The sequence below is a fragment of the Bombus vancouverensis genome, chromosome 1, assembly GCF_051014615.1.
Source record: "Bombus vancouverensis nearcticus chromosome 1, iyBomVanc1_principal, whole genome shotgun sequence".
Classification (NCBI taxonomy): Eukaryota; Metazoa; Arthropoda; class Insecta; order Hymenoptera; family Apidae; genus Bombus; species Bombus vancouverensis.
The window spans coordinates 24,310,699-24,327,383 of NC_134911.1; the positions used below are offsets into that span (position 1 = coordinate 24,310,699).

Consider the following 16,685-nt stretch of genomic DNA (forward strand, 5'->3'; position numbering starts at 1 on the left):
CGAATACCGAGCGCCGAAAGGGATGAGCTACTCCCTCGTTCCTTTATCTCGCGTTTCAAGTAGATATCGGTATCGCGATACCGTCTCTTCTCTCGTTCGTTCCAGCCTGTATGTTATAGCGCGCGTTCACGACTCTCCATATACATTTTCCGGATAAAGAGATCCTTGTCTTGTGATTTCGTATTAGCTTTTATCGATCAAACGAGGAAGAAGGTACTTCGCTCAAGGCGGCTGATGGCGAAATCTTTGTCAAAAGTTTCGCGAGTGTATTTCCAGAGACACGTTGTCGTTATCCGTGTTGCCGAGAATCCGAAACATACGGGCAATTTCTCGACGTTAGCTATCTCGCGAAACTACGTTGCCAAACAAGTAGATTTCTCCGATTAGTGCGGTAAAATCAGCTTTCGGTATCGATGATACAGCTTATCCTGTTTTCAGCGTCTACACAGAGTGGTCTCGATATCTTCGCAGTCTTTCGTCGCCTCGTTTTCTTCGTACAGCGTTTGCCAATGAGAGCCACGCGTTATTCCACGCGTCTATTTTTCTTTTCGCTCCGGACGTTTGTTGCTCCTCCGAGACACAAACGGACACCCTTGAAGCTCACGTGCCGGAATCTTTTCCTTTCTTCTAGCAACGTCGCGTTCGTATTTCTTTCTAAATTACAACAGTTTCTTCCACTTTAAAACGTTCGCGGTCAATTTGGCGAATCTGTTTCACCGAAGGAAACTGAAAAAAAGAGAAAAAAAAGAAAAAGAAGAAAACCGAAATTTCACTGAAATTTCAGTCCGTTTCCGAAGAATTGCGAGAATTCGGCGAATTTATAGGTTCGTTATTTACGTTTAAAAGTTAGTTGAAACCGCAGCGAACGCGGACTAATTGGACGAGGGAAGGCGCGGCGCGGCGAGCAATTTTAATTTAAATTCGGAGAGGATTTTATTTAAGTGGACAGCTCGTACGCCAGACGAGACCGCTTCGAAAGGGCCGAGTGGGGTCCGCCTGAGTCGCGCTCCCCTCGCGGCCCATTTATCGAACGTAACGACCGTTCGGGCAACGTCACTGCCAAAGACAAAGTTCACCGTTGTAAGCGGTTATCCGTGCGGAGAAAAGCAAGAAAACTTTGGACGAAAGTTGGCCTATTTTTTGCCGGTTCGCCGACGAAAAGTCGTTAAGCCGTCAGATGCACTTTCTCGGTCCGCCTCGGGAGCCATTGCGGCTTCAACAGCTGCTCGACACGGTCTAATTTGTCCGGACGACGTCGTGTTCGCGATTACATCGCCGGACAACGCTCGACGAGACGAAACTTGCCAGATTACCTGCATGCTCGTAGCAGGCGTAAGAAGAGGAGCGAAAAGTTGTGCTGGCGAACGCTCGGTCGAGAACGCTCGATCGAGAATTTCGCTGGTCCGACAGGTCTAACTACGAACGATCAGGTGGACAAACGTTTCCGTTTGCGTCGTTGTACGTATAGACATTGACGCGATCGTGATTTGTTTGCCATTGTTCCTCCTGTCTAATAAGATCGATACGTAGCACCTGTCGCTGGCGGTCTATCGACGTGGCAAGATATACCAATCACGAGCACACGGATACGATTAGGTTTGTAGCGAGTAGGTTGCCGTTTACTCGGACGGAATTGCGGCTATCGCCGATGGATTCTCACCGTCGTAGACGATCTCGTTAACAGCTTTTTATTTTACCTTTGGCCGCCGTATCCCATTGGAAACGACTAACAACGAACAACTGGAAGCCGCCACGTTTCGTCCGAGTTTAGCTACGATCGTTCGAGCACGACTTGACAAATTTCCAACACTTTGCTCGAGCGCGTCACGACAGAACGCGTTACGAGAGCGGCTCTGTTTATCGATAAACGACGATGTTCGTTTTATCCGTCCAATGTTCCGCGTATCGTACCGTCTTCTGCCAGATTCGAGCGACGCTCCGGGTGTCGAGCTCGTAACCGTTTGCTAGTTCTTTTTATCGGCATGCCGCGCCGGACTTGCAGAAATAATACAGTTTCGTTAAGCTTTTGTCGTTCGACGCATTCAGCGAGCATCCGCAAGTTTAGCGAACGGATACATAAATTATCCGGTCCGGTTCAGCGACACCCCGTGTTCCACAGTTTCTTCCTTTTCTTTTTCATTCTCTCCTCCTCGCCCCCCCCCTCGTGGAAACCGACGTATTTTTGCGTCACTCGTTCGCGAATGCCTGCTGCCGAGTGGAATCTCTTTTTTCCTACGGTAATTCAGAGGTTCTGATTCTGCGCGAGGTTTCGTGCCGATGTTGTTGCGGTATATTTCGTAACGCTGTAAAACTGGTCCCCGAAATTTGTAACGTCCCGCGGGAGCCGTTGCGCAGATTTCTTTGTAACGGCTAAATTTAGAGTAAAATGTTTCAACGTCGCTTTTATATCCACTTTGTTGAGCATGTATTAAGCATAAAACGATATATTTAGCACCTCCGCGAGCGCTTTAAAAAGATAGGTTGAAAAACAAAAGGTATCTAAATAAATAAAAAAGAAATAAAAAAAAAGAGAGAAAAAAAGGAGAAAGGAAGGAGATGGAAGGGGACAAGAGAGTTAATAACTCAAACGCGTCGACAAGTGCGCGAGGTACCGTTAAAAAAAAAAAAAAAAAAGAAAAGAAAAAAGCGACGCAAAAAAGAAACACGTAGCAGATTATACGACGTTAAATCACTCGGGGCGAAGCAATCTCTTCGAAATACGGCATTACCTCGGTTTTGCCACTCGGGCTACTCCCGCCCTAACAACTTACTTGATATTCGAGCAGCGTCGATTAAAAGCTGCTTCGCGTAATTCACCGTTAATCCGTCTAACAGCACGTTTGATCGTCGTTCCAGCGAACGGAACCTGCGACGCCTTGGCCGAAAATATCCTTGGATCGACGTTAAATCTTTGGATTTTTCGACGTTGATTAATCTATTTTTCGCTAGTCGATTAGGAAAATTAATCACTCTGCGCGATGGGCTTGCCTCGAAGAACTCGGAGTTATTCTTAGGCTTGCAACGATCTTCCGGGTAAATTGATCGGCGCCGTTAAAGATATCTCGCTCTGTTGCGCCGCTAAACGCTCAACTCGCAATTGCGATTTTTCTTTTAGCTGTTCCAGTTTCACTGCGTTCCGTAAATCACAGCTATCGTACACGGCGCAGCGAATACGAAACGGAGAAGGTCGGAGCGTGTACCCGTCTAGCCACCTTCGTTTCAATTCTTCGTTCGAGTTTTCCGTTTCGATCCTGCCGTATTAGCTGTAATCTTTCGAGAATATGCCCGTATCGTTGGACGTTCTGACAACCAACGACGAACGGGGCCGAGTTTGTAAATTTTGCGCGCCAAGTTTCGATAGGTCGGGAATAAAGTGCGACGTTTCGCTGGAAGTTTCCGCGATGAGGAGCGGATCGCCCGCACCTCGTCCAACTATCAAGCCCGTCCACCGTCCAACCTTCTCGCGCAATTTCCAATAACGTTCAGACTTGCAACCCCTTTATCGAGAGAAACTCGTCGAACGAGGTGTTTCATCGGTATTTCGCTTTAATTAACTTTTTAACTTTATCGATAAACGTTCGCGAAACATCAACGAACGCATACGTGTGAGAGCCCTTGGCCAGAAAGTCGGGCAACTGACTCAAGATTAAACGGCGGCTTTAAACTACGTCGCGCAAGAGTCGGATCTTTTTGTCGGAAATAAAACCAGTTGCTTTCTAAATCGTTTAACGGATGGATTCCTTGCGCAACCGTGAATGTCAGCGTTCCGCCTCTAACGTAATATCAACGCGGAAACATCGCGGCGAACTCGTATTTTCTTTGCGTTTATAACCACCTTTGTCTTTTTTCCCTCTTCTTGCCTCTTCTCCTTTAAAACATCCCTTCCAAGCGGCTCGCTGTCTCGCGGTAGTTACGTCGCGGTTCGGTCGGACGTCGTAACGTCGTGACGTCGTGACGTCGTGACGGGTGAATAAAACTGTCGCCGTCGCGCTCTCACCTTTTAGCCGCTCTTTTTGCACAAACGCTCCCTCGAGGTGGCGTTTTCGTCGCGAAACAACACGCTGGAATATGCGTTGAAACCGAGCCGCTGATCGAGCTCGACGACCGAGCAAAAATTCCGATTGATTGCGCTGGCCGCTCGCCGATCAGTGTCAAACGTCTCAATTCCGTGGACGTAACAGCGTTGAAAGCAAAGTGAACTTTATGGCGGGCCGTGACGATTCCGGTATAGGCGAACGTAGTCCGCTATAGGGACAATTTGCAGGATCGACGAACGATCGGTCATCGTTGCTTTCGTCCGGAGCCTGGCGATTAAGAAAGGGGAGAAGTTAATTTTGTTATTTACGTCGGGTGTCGTGGGGCGGCCTGTGACTCGAGACACCGGCCAGCTGTTAATCACGGTCTACGTAGAACCGTACTTTAATTACCGTAGTTAACGTCGTAATATCTTGGGAACTGCGGCTGAAACGCAGCAAGAGGAAGCAAGGGGACTGTAAGCGCGCGTGTTCAACGGAAAGTTCGTAATAACGAAACACGGTGCGGCACTTTGATTCTTCGTTTGGTCGTTGAGCTTGGAAGGCGATCGCCGCGATGCGCGATACGTCCATGTCCATCGAACATTATCGACAAGAAAGCCAAGTTTAACGGTAAAGTTTAATTTCGCGCAGCGCGTGTAAGAGCCGATTCGCCAAAGAAGATACAACTGTACGGCCGGAGAAGTGGTAATTAAAGTGGAAGAAGAAAACTTGGCCGAGATAATTGGATCGTCTACCATGGAATCGCAAATAACGCGCTAACGTTAGAAGCTTGTAAACGGTAGCGAAAATCAAGGTGGCGGCCACCGTTTCCTCGAAATTGGAAATTTCGCGTCGTATTTTCTACTCCGGCAAATTAGCGGCTATAAGTCATCGTCGGCAGCAACAACACGGTTACTCGATATCCCTGGCAAAGACTGACCGTCGCTCGATCTCGGTTCAGAAGCAATCCGCTGTTCTTCCCGTATACTCGGTCTGCTGCGTTCTTGCCCCTGCACGCCCTGCTTGTCAGATCCAGCCTCGCATTAATCACTCGCTCCACTCGCTCAAACCAGAGAACCCTTCTGTCTTAAATCCTCTGTGCGGCATTCACCGGTGGAATTCTTACACGAAAGGATTTCCGGAAGCAACGGGTTTGCAGCGGGCCGTGTATTTTTCAAGGGGTGGCGACAACCCGGTAACGAAAGGGCGTGCGACGGTAGGCCGTGATAAAGAACGCTGTCACCGGACGGCAATCGAAGACAAAAGGGGAACACGGTACGCGGTTCGTAGCGGCACGGCGTGGCGCGGTGTGGCGCGGTGTGGCGCGGCGTGGCGCGGCGTGGCGCGGCGTGGCGCAGCGGTGAAAAAGGGGGCCGTGAATCTCCGTCGCTTTCGGCTCTGCAATTATTTTTTACCGGCCTGGTATAAAGGGAGGTGGCGACCGAACGAGGAGACGGGTGAATCGCTCGCGATGAAACAAAAGGGATCAGCGCGAGGTGCTCTTTATTTCCGGCGACGGGTTGGCGCGTTATTATCGGAATGGGGCGGCAGCGAACGGAGACACGGATCGACTGGAGCTTGGAACGACGGGGCAGGAGGGTTTAACCGGCTGAGAAGGGAATTAGGGACAGCGACGAGGAGGGAGCGGGAGGCGGGAGGCGCCAGGCAGGCCTCGGTGAAAAACTAGAAAGAACGCGGCGAAGAAGAGAGGAGAGGCTGGGGATTAAATAAGAGAAAGCGTGACAAGCGAAGGAGAAAAAGGAAGCGGGCAGGAAACGGGGGAAGGCAGGCTGAGAAACAGGCTAGAGATAGAGATACGACGGAACAAATGGAACGGCGAAGAATGGAGGAAAAGCGTGGAAAGTGGTAAGAGGGGGAAGATGAAAGAGGAAACGTAGGAAAAGGGCGGATGATGTACAATATAATAAAATCGGGGTCAGGCCAGTCTCTACTGGACGGGGCAGCAGTGGATGAAATTATAGAAACGACGACAAATGGGGAAGAATTATCGTCGTATGGATGCGCGCCCACTATCCGCCAAACTATCCGTCGCCTTTTGTTCGGTTCGGTTGGCACGAAAGAAACGAAAACCGGAGAAACGGAGGATCGCCCTGGGGCAATCGATACGTCCAGGTATCCAACGCGTTATAATCGTTGTATCTGTCAATTCTATTATACGTATAGAAAACCGCGGTGGAGAACGCGGTGCGAGAAAAACGGCCGACGGAGACGCGAAACAGGCCAAGGGGATAAGAGTCGGCGGAAGAATCCTCGAAATTATTCGATTCGGTCGGTTGACGACGGCTAAGTTGATCAGCGACTAACGTTAAACACGCTCGCCGAACGGCCATTTTTTCCAAAGAAAGTGCCGAGGCTACGCGGCAGAAACGATACCTACAACTTTTCTCCTCTCTTTCCATGGTTCGCGTCTCCTCGAAGATGGAAATCTTATCTGAAATCGGAATAGGTCGGGGTTAGGTTGCGCTCGTAGAAATTCATATCTAAGAAACCGTGTTATACGCTCAGCTGGTCAGATACTTTCTTCGCGATCCTGGAAAATCGACTCGCGTCAACGATAAGATCCGAGTCCTTGCGAATCATTTCTCCCGGCACCGTGAAATTTCGCGGAAACGAAATTCGAGATACGTACGTACGTCTGTCGTGTTGCCCCGTAGAGCTAATAAAATACGACGAATCGTACGACGTTTCTACAAATTTCTCGACTTTTCCGCTCGAAAATTCGCTTGAAATTTTCCGAAAGGAGGACGTCGTCGCGCGGCTAAATTCATCTCAATATCCAGTACTCGTCCGCAGCTTCGCCGAGAAATCTCGCACCGTCGATTCCCTCCCGTTTTTAATCATCGGGCTCGGTGAAATCAGCCCGCTGCGTTCGGGCTGCTTTCGTTGCGTATCGCTCGGCGAAGGACCGGCGCGTTTTCTTCGCCGATACCGGATATCGATCTTGGTATTTCGGCGGGGAAACGGAGTCGAGAGACGTACGTCGCCTCGTCCGGCTTCGTTAAAAACTTCTCGCTAGCAACCGCACCGACGACAACTCGACGCGACCGGTGACATTGTTAATTAGAAGTGCGCGCGCAGTGGCGACCAGCGAGAAACGAGCAGCGGAAGGAACTGCCGTGGTACGAGCTTTTTAAAAAGGCACGCTTCGACGCACGGCCACCGATAAAACAGCGATAAAACTAGGGTCGCGTAAATCGGCCGATGGAGGGAGGAACGCGGAGGCAGAGGGACGAGCTTTTCCGATTACCGACCGATAGAAAACGCTTCTAGGTGAACAGTGACTTAACGAACGAAACACCACGCCTTCTATACGACTCGGAAACCGCTGCTAATCGCGGTCCCACGATATTCCGTCAACGAGCCGCAACCGGATCGTTATCCGGCTCGTCCATCTGTCGCTGCTTTCACAAACTTATCGTTCTTACACCTTTGCCTCGTGTCTCGTTTACGAGCCACGCGAAACAGCGCTCGCGTTTACGGGTATTTCGATACGGCCGATAGCTGGCAACGTGCTTGGAGAAGCTGGTCCGCGCAAACGATTTCCATCGTTGATGTTATTAGAAAGATCGAGGTTTCCAGTTGCGCGTTCCAGTTTGGCTCTTCGTTCCGCGAATCTCAATACCGCGACGATTCTTTCTCACCATACGTGTTTCGATGTTAACGGCAGCGAGCCACGTTAAAATCGTCAACCTTCTCGCGCCCATCCGACGTTCGACGCAAAACCGAAAACGCAAAACCGCCGACACGTTTATTTATGAACTTTACTCGAGAGAGCGTTTCGCTGTATCGGTGCGCATGACGTGGCAGAAACTTTTGTCCCGGGGCGTCGCGTCGCGCCGCGTCCTTCGATACCGTTGCATACGCCGAGTTCGAACCGGAAGCTAGCTAGTTTTCTGTAAACTGGTTGCCGATTTTAAACGATTTCCAGGATACGATTTCCGTTTGTTGTTTAACGTCAAAGCCGGATAATATATATGTATATAAGCCGTGTTCGAGGACGTATCATGGTACGTTCTGAACGGAAGCCACGTTCTCGCGAAAAGTCTCGACAGAAGCCTGGATCGATCCGCCACTCTATTCCGAAGTTTCGAGTCCTTTGTCTCGTTCCCATTGCCAAAGTAGACGGAGCAGAGTTAGTTGTCGGAGCACGCCGAGTTGAAAGAGTCCGATGCACAAAGGTTGGAGGAAATTACGGAGAAAGACGTATGCGCGATAGGTTTGAAAGGGGACGCGCGATCCAAGAACGAGGCTCGTTAAAAACGTTAAAAGGCCAGATCCTGAATACGGGTCTCTGGTTGTAACTGTATAGATCGACAGAGGCGCTCCGACTTTGGAACAATTTTTATTATCATCGACGGATAGTCTTCGAACCGTGGCACGGAGGAAGAACGCGACGCGGAGAAAGGGAGCGTAAGATCGATTTAGAAGCGCGGTGACGGCGCAAGAGGACATTTGCTCGTCCACGGAGGACGAGCAAAACGTGAAACGCTGGAAAGGGACGTTCCTCGGCTCGAAAGTCCTGTCTTTTTTTTTGTCGAGAAGCTTCGATCCGGGGAAGCGAGATTGCCCTTTCAGAACGAGAACGTTCCTCCCTCGCATACGCGACGACCGCAACTTCCTTTCGGATCATTATCGAAGCTGCTGGGAAATCGTCTCCACTCGTCGTTCCGATCCTTCGAAAAATGTGACGCGTGGCGAACTTGGCCGCTTTTCCAGATCTTCTAGTCGCGATGTTGCCGTCGGATAGCGTAGATAACGTAGGAATTGGAAAACGAAGGCGCACAACGAGTCGTGACAAACGAGGTTTCGCCCGTTCCGTGGTCGGGGGAGCGGGTAGATGAGTCCCAGGGCGCCGGTACGAACCGGTAGCGGAGAAAAGTCGGAAATGGATTCCTCGGGGGTGCGCAAACGAGGGTAGACCGCGACCTGATATTACGAATCTCTCGCGAGCTCGGCTAAATTCAATAGGAAATTCGACTCGAGGTAGCTCGACCTATCCCCTTCCACCCTCCCTTTCTATCGCCGCGACTGTCCGCCACGATCACGCGTAATACACACGTACGCGCGGTAGTCGGTGGATGAGAAAGAAAGGGAGGATAGTCGCGTCGTATCTAATTGCATCCGTTGTCGTTTTTGTTTTAGGACCACTCGACGGATGAGTAACGAAGCGTGGCCCGCTGCTCTCAAGGTACACGGGATACGCTCCCTTTTCTTGTCTCTAACGAACCGTCGCGCAATTTGTATTCCGGCTTACCTGTCGACGTACAACCCGCGAACGCGTCGCTCCGTCTCGCCCTTTGTTTCTTACCTTCCTCGTCCACCTTTTTTCTTTCTTTCTTTCTTTCCTCTCTCCTATTGTATCTTTTCTTTTTTTTTCTCTTTTACTTCGAACTATCTCTCGGAACGATTTGTACATTGTTTTTTCTTTCTTTCTTCGTCTTTTCTTTTTTTGGTCTTTTTTCCTTTTTTTTTTTTTGTAGTCGAGACGAAACGAGGTGGTGGTCGATCTCTTCTACGATTGGGCTGTTGTTCGTCTTATCAGGAAGAAAATTTAGCAACGGTCTAAAAGATGGCGAGAGATAACGAAGAGTTGACTTACGTATCGGAGCAGATGTTTCTTTATCGACGCGCGCCATCCTAATTACTTTCATTCCTCTCGGTCGCATCTGCAGTTGGCACAATTAAGATAATTACTGGAAAACTCGACGCTGCGCTACGCTTGCACGGCGTTTACCGTCTGAGCGATCATCCTTTAAGTTATTCGCGTTTGCCGTTCAATTAAACAAATTATCACCGAATTTGACGCAACGTGCTGAAATTTCTACGGAAACGTTATTAATCGTTTTAATACGGAAGGATGATCAATGGAAATTCACAATCGCCTCGGATAAAGCGGCAGACCGGACGATATCGAATTTCGACCTCCGATTCCCAGAGTTCACGGATTTATCTACAAATGTTTTTCACTCGCGGACACGGAATTCCCACGATATCGCCCTCCCTCGCGATCATACGTTGGTCAATTTTCATTTTAATCGTGGCAATGCACCGCGGCAATGTACCGCGGCGCTAAACAATTACGGTAGGCGCGATCGCGCGTTCGGATTAAATTCTTGGATATCGCTCATTAATTGGCGGCCGCAGATTTCCATTTAATTTCCCGTAATTTGAACGGGATTGACATGTATTTAGAATCGCGGAAGGGAAACACGCAGAATCTTGGGAACCGTGGCACGCTTGGATCGCACGCGTTCCAATTTATAGCTTTTATATTATATTTACGAATATTTGCCACGCGATAAATGCTTTCTCGGCGATACAGTGCCGTTCTAATTATGCCATAATTGGCCAATTTTGTCGATTTACCGTCGGTAGATGAGACAAATTCGAAATTGGAAAGTTTAATGGAGAAAATAACGCGAATTTTAAGAGCAGAAACTCACGTTCTCACGTTGAATGGACTGGACGACCGTCGAGTTCGCTATCGAAATTGTCGCAAACGCCATGGTTGCTCGCGATTAAAGCCCGAAAGCTTCTTAAACTTTTCTTCCATATTCCGAACGTAATTTCCACGTTTTCTCGATTTGCAACCTTGACGCGTTCGACGACAGAAATTTCATGACTTGGCTGAGCGTATCTATCGTTGCAAATAATTATTATATATTAGGCTCGAACGATATCTTCTCCGGCGATTTCTTTCATCGAAAATCGACGACTCGTTGGTTCCTTAACGCGGCTCGTTCCACCAGCCGTAACACCCCGTTCCGTCGATTCGACCGTTCCGAAACGGTTCGCAACGCAATAACTAAGCGAGTTTAATCGAAGATCGGAACGACCGTAACTCCAGGGAGAAAATTTCGAACGATTCCGCACTGTCCACCACCACCACCGACACCACCACCACCAACACCACCACCACCAACACCACCACCACCGCCACGTGCCTCGTGAAACGCCACGGTCTTTAATTATTTTTCGTAGCTCGTGGCCGTTTATCGATAGTTCCAAGGAACTAACTCGCTGGATATTTCAGGCCTCGGCCCTGAAACATATTCATTCAATAAAAACATATTCATAGACGTTTCTTAATCGCCAGTTAATCCGATCGAGCAATTATCGGAGATGCCGTGCGTCTAGCGAATTTCGCAGGTGAGGAAACGAGAATTCGTTTATCGTTGAAAGGGTGACACGCGTCGTATCGGGTGTTCGGTATTCGGTGAATATACCGCGTTCGATTCGATGGGCATAACGACGAAAAATAGCTTCGAAGGAATTTCAGAGACGAAATTCTTGTCCGTCATCTTTTTGCTAGTAATGTTTCGAGCGTTGCAAACGATTTTCCGACCGCAAAGAGAAAGCTTCGACGTCCGTTTGCGAATCTAGGCAGTCCAGTCGACGCGATTAGCGAATGTTTTTTTTAAATAATACGTTGGCTAGACGTAAAAACGTGGTGAGATTATCACGAATCGCTACGTAGGAGACGCGAGAGTCGCGTCCAAGAGCAACGAAATACCAGTGGCATACGTAAACTACAAAGGAAAGCAGAGCACGGGGACATTCGCGTGCATCGGATCCCCTCGATCGAAAATCTCGAGATTTCCTACTTTCTTCGACATCGTGGAAAGCGTGTTTCCGAAATGAGCGCAGTTTTCACCTAGATCTTCGTTGTGCCTGAAACCCTTTTGCAAAAGTATCGTCGCGAGAGAACTTTTGTTATAGAACGGCTTGCTCGAATAGGAAATTCCATTTCATTTCCTTCTTCTACTAAGAAAATCAAAACCTTTGAACGCGTACGAACGCGTAAATATTTAACTCGAGATGGCTCGTAAATATCGCCAGAGATCGTTAATCCTTAGTTTCCTTGTAATCTTAGTATCTTGTATCGCGACTATGCGGATGCAGAATTTCAGGAAAATAAAAATCTATTAACCTCTATCGTTTCTAAATTTAACGGGTAACAAGATATTTCGCTCAGCGTTTCCTAGAAAATTTCCTTCGCGTAACGCGAACTCCTTGCTGATATCGAGTTTCCAACTCGAAGAAAGTTTTCAGCGAACGAAACAAAACATTGATAACTCGATAGCTGCCAAGTTTTCGAATTATAGCAATTCGTTGTTACATTTTATTGCAAATTCCACGTTTTTCTCGCTCTTGGCTACTCTCGAACGCAATGGAACTCTCTAACGTTCCAAAAACGTTGAAAAATTGCCAGCTAAGTTAGGACAGACGTCTCTACTTAGAAAACAGGCGCGCGCGCGTTAACACGTTTCGATTAACCACGTGGAAACCACGCAACTCTCGTAGACGACAATATCACGACCTAACATGCTGACTCAAAGCCGCTTTTACGCAACAACGTAATTCCTTTGATTCGGATGATTTTATTATTTGTCAAAGGGACGCCGCTCGATCGTTGGCGATTAATTTCCATCTTTGTCGGATGGTCGTCTACCCATAGAGCTGGCAAATGGTTCTACGGGCGGAAAACAGCTTCAGCGCGATAGAAATTTCGTGTACGCGGAAACGCCTCTTTTTAAACGGACATAATCAGAGAACGGTAGTAGCATCGCTAATTGCGTTAATTCTCCACTCCCGTTCGTTTGACTACCGGCGACAAGCGGCGCCGAACCGGCCGGTACAATACGCATACAAAATGCAAAACAGACGTTCGTGTTCGTTAATCTTTTAAATCTGGTCGCGTTCGCCGCGATTTTTTCAACTGTTATACGATTAGCGTCGATGAGCGGAGCCGCGCCGTTCCCTGCATCTCCATGCGTTCGAAAAATTAACGAGTGCTTTAAAACTTGCCTCGTCGAGGCGGATCGCTGGTTTTTCGCGTCTTTAACTCTATTTCCGATTTTGATTTGTGATTTCGTCGTTTCCGTCTCTCTCTCTCTCTCTCTCTCTCTCTCTCTCTCCCCGCCCCTCCTCTACGTTGCCGAACGTGGGAAGAATGAACGAAGAAAACCGGTTAACAGGTTGGGAAAAGTTGCTGCGATTCATCTTGGCGAGGAAGAGAAAGCGGAGAAAGAGGAGGGCGGAGGTTAGAAAAACCGTAATAACCGATCGAAAAAGGGTAGAAAATAAGAGACGCGGTTGACTCGCTCGGTAACGGAGATAGCGTTATCGCGATCGGCAACCAACCGGATAACGGAAACGGAGATACCGTTATCGGACATTCGCCTGCGAGCTCCACTAATTTCAACCAACGTTGGAAATATCGCGCAACTTTCGAGCAGCGAGCTTATCTCGCGATCTTTCGGAAGGAGACACGGATACAGCGGGGATATACGATGTTGGAAGGAAAGGAGAACGAAGATGGAGGGAAACCGGCAGAGACCTACGGGTTGGCTTGACCGAAGAAAAACAAAAGAGCCAGAGCCCAGGGCTGTTTTATCGTTTTACTTATCTACCTACTTTGTGGCTGCTAGGGGTTTTAGCGTCTTTTGTGCCAGCACGTAACCCTAAAAATTACGGTATAACCGTTGTACGATGGAAGTAGCTTAACGCGCAAGATGGGTACCGATAATTAATTCTAACGCCAACGTCGCTACGCGAACTACGCGGAGACAAGCGGATATCGAATACCGAGTACTCCACTATTTTTATCAATCGTGTTCTCGTTGAATTGTTTTCACGCGCGTTTAAAAACAACAACTATTACTTACCAGCGAATTTCGATCCAATTTCCAGCTTTGCTCTCCGATCATATCTCCGGCGAAATTGCTCCATGAAGCTTTTCGATTCTCTCTCTATTCTTCCTTTCTTTCTTTCTTTTTTTTTTTTTTTTTATCTTTTCCTCCCTTTTTTATTACACCGCTTCATCGTTTGCACACATAGATAGTGGGTTGAAAAGTTAATTTAAAACCGAGAAACGTTACACTCGGCAAATTAATTTCATTACGTTGATCGATTTCGAGCCGAGAAAAGGTTTCCGCTCGAACGAATCGAAGCGGAATCGTCCGCTTAACCAAGTGTAACTCCACTAGCCGCTAATACACGCGTATGCGGTTAATTAATAATCGGCCCGTTCACGCAGATTCGATGCTGTGCCGCCGCATTAATTGAAATTCGGTATCGTGCCCTGGCGTTGTCGGCGTTATCGCGATGCTGCTCGATATCGTTGTTCGATCTGAATTCGGTTCGATTATCGGAACGACCTAAGGAATATTTAACGAACGAAAAGTGGCGTAGAAGCGGCGCGAAGCTGCGCCAATGAAAGCTTATCCGTTCGTTGAATCTTTCTCCCGTCCCATATATGTTGCCCATCGACGTTTCTATTAAACGCAAAACACAGTTTTATTTTTTATCAGGACGCCCGATGTTTCGCTGAAACGATGGCACTGAACGCGTTAGGAGGTTAGCGGGACCGCATAAAGCGTTGGGAAATTTCCGCTTAAATCAACGATGCGGCGCGTGTAATAGCCGGAACGCGCGACTCGCTACGGCAGAGATCCGATGAAAACGAAGGAATATTAAAATTTGTAATGGGGAGAAGGGCGCTTTATTCGAATGGAACGCGTCGCGCGATTAACGAACTGACGCAACGAAATAAAACGCCATTGTATTATTTCCATTGGAAGCTGATTGAAATTCGAGGGAAATAAAGCTTGGCTGCGATGTCACTCTACATGACGCGCCGTTTTCAAAGCACTCGCTACTCCGAGTGGGATTTCGCGACGCGTAAATTTTCGAGTCATTGATATCGCGCGAATTTCATCGATTCCAAAGGGAACAAGATGCTGACTGAATAAACATTGAAAAAAAGTCTAAAGCTTTTTCCCGATCGGTTGATATTTTTTCACATTGATATTTATTCGATCGGAGTATTTCCGCTTTGCGAATCGATCGGCCTCGAATTCCCACTTACGGTATAAATGCACCGTATAACTAAGATTTAAACGGTTTCTAATTCTGTCAGTTTCTAATTTGCTCGATGATAATCAGAGGAATTGCGTTTAGTGGATCGACGTTGAACGTAGCGGCTGTCGTTTCTACGAGGGAACGAGCAAGGGATCGAAGCAGTTTAACGGACCAGAGAGACATTGTAAATTTGACTTGGTTATGGTTTCGGTAACGAACAAAGGCGATTTATACGGCGTTCAAGCCGTGTATACATACCGTTGGCGCACAGATTGTTCGTTCTCGCGCGAGACGAGCAAACAATCGCGATAATAATCGGACACGGCCGTTTTCCAGTCGAGGACGAGTGGAAAGTCGGAACGCGATCCGAGGCGTGGTAATTGCGCCACGTTGAAGAACACGGCGAGAGTCACGGGCTATGAATGAGACATAAATTTCTAAGGAGATAGGAATCGTTAGTGGCGCGAAACGTATGCGCGTCGCCAGCACAATAGAGCCTTGCGAGAGTTTGCCGGTCTGACGCGTGCACATCGCACGGCCTAACTACTTAGTAGATAAGCGAATGCTCTGCGGTGCGCCCCTCGCGTCGCTCGGCCATCGCGTCGCATCGGCCTCTCGCAAGGATGCTACTTTTCGGAATTTCCATTCGTCCGGAAGACGGTCTGCCCGTTGCATTTGTTTCTTGCTCGAGCTTTTACCAACGCGGACAATTCCTACGAAGAGAAAGAGAAGTAATCGGAGCGGCGGTACAAAGAGTCGATACACGGACATTAAACAGACTTTTCTCTCTAGCGAGATCGTTTCGTTCGTTGTAGTTCGACAGGATAATACCATCGCGCGCAACGAAAAACAAGAGGAAAAGTAGAACGTTCTATTTTTTCTTTTTTTCTTCTTTTCCACGCCCAAGTGTATTTAATCCGAGATACGGCTTTCCAATATCGTTGATTAAAGGAAGCGCACGGCGACTCTCCCAATATCGCTAGCTCTTCTTTAAGACAGAAATAAAATCCACTGTAACCCGGTTACGTTTTCCTAGCGAGAACCGTTTTTCGTCGTACCGTTTAAATCGAGGGAGGGCCATAATCGCGTCGGTGCACGTTGCGTGTCCATTGTGCAGCGAGTAAAGGCGCCGGTTACTGTTGCGGCACGTGCGTGTCGGTGGCCGTATACCCGCAACTAGATAAGCCCCTATCTCGACAGGCCAATAACATTAGCCGTGCACCGAAACCGGGATACCCCTGGCACGCGGGAATATTTCAACATGGGGCCATTAACGTCTTGCCCTCGGCTGCTGCCGTTGCCACTGCTTCTCTCTCTCTCCCTCTCTCTCTCTCTCTCTCTCTCTCTCGCTCTCTCCATCCATCTATCTATCTATCTTTCTCTTTATCTCTCGTTCGTTCCGTCTTTCGATTTTTTCCACCGTTTAAATCCGCTCAATTCGCTCGCCTCTTCAGTTTCGCGAATAATTCCTTGGCACGATCGTTCTTTCATTACCAACTTTGCTCTCTCTTTATTGCCGCTGAAAGAATAGCGTGTCGGTCTTTGAGAGCCGATAACGGCTAGCAGGCAGAATTTATGCAGTTGCCTTTTTCAACGGAATTCTCCCAAAGTCGTTTCGTGTCCTTTGAAAATTGTACATTTCTCTGGCAGTCGAGTTCCTCTCCAAGTTAGACGAAGAAGAAACGTTAGAAATACGGTAACGCCGCAAGATAAAATTTAACGTTTGCGATTAATTCGGATCCGAAAGAGCGGCAAATTGCCACGCTCCACGCACTCTGCACGCAC

At 48.2% G+C, this 16,685-nt stretch overlaps 1 protein-coding gene across 2 annotated transcripts in view; it reads left to right on the top strand.

The window, feature by feature from the left end:
* LOC117159416 (uncharacterized) overlaps positions 1 to 16,685 on the top strand; it is a 150,279-nt gene that overhangs the window by 73,068 nt on the left and 60,526 nt on the right. Inside the window, exon 3 of one of the 2 annotated variants that reach the window (XM_033339232.2) lies at positions 9,180 to 9,225. The exons of the other annotated variant lie outside the window; for it this stretch is intronic. The gene's annotated coding sequence lies outside the window, so the exon portion shown is untranslated. The remainder of the gene's footprint in view (positions 1 to 9,179; positions 9,226 to 16,685) is intronic. 2 annotated transcript variants of the gene reach the window in all.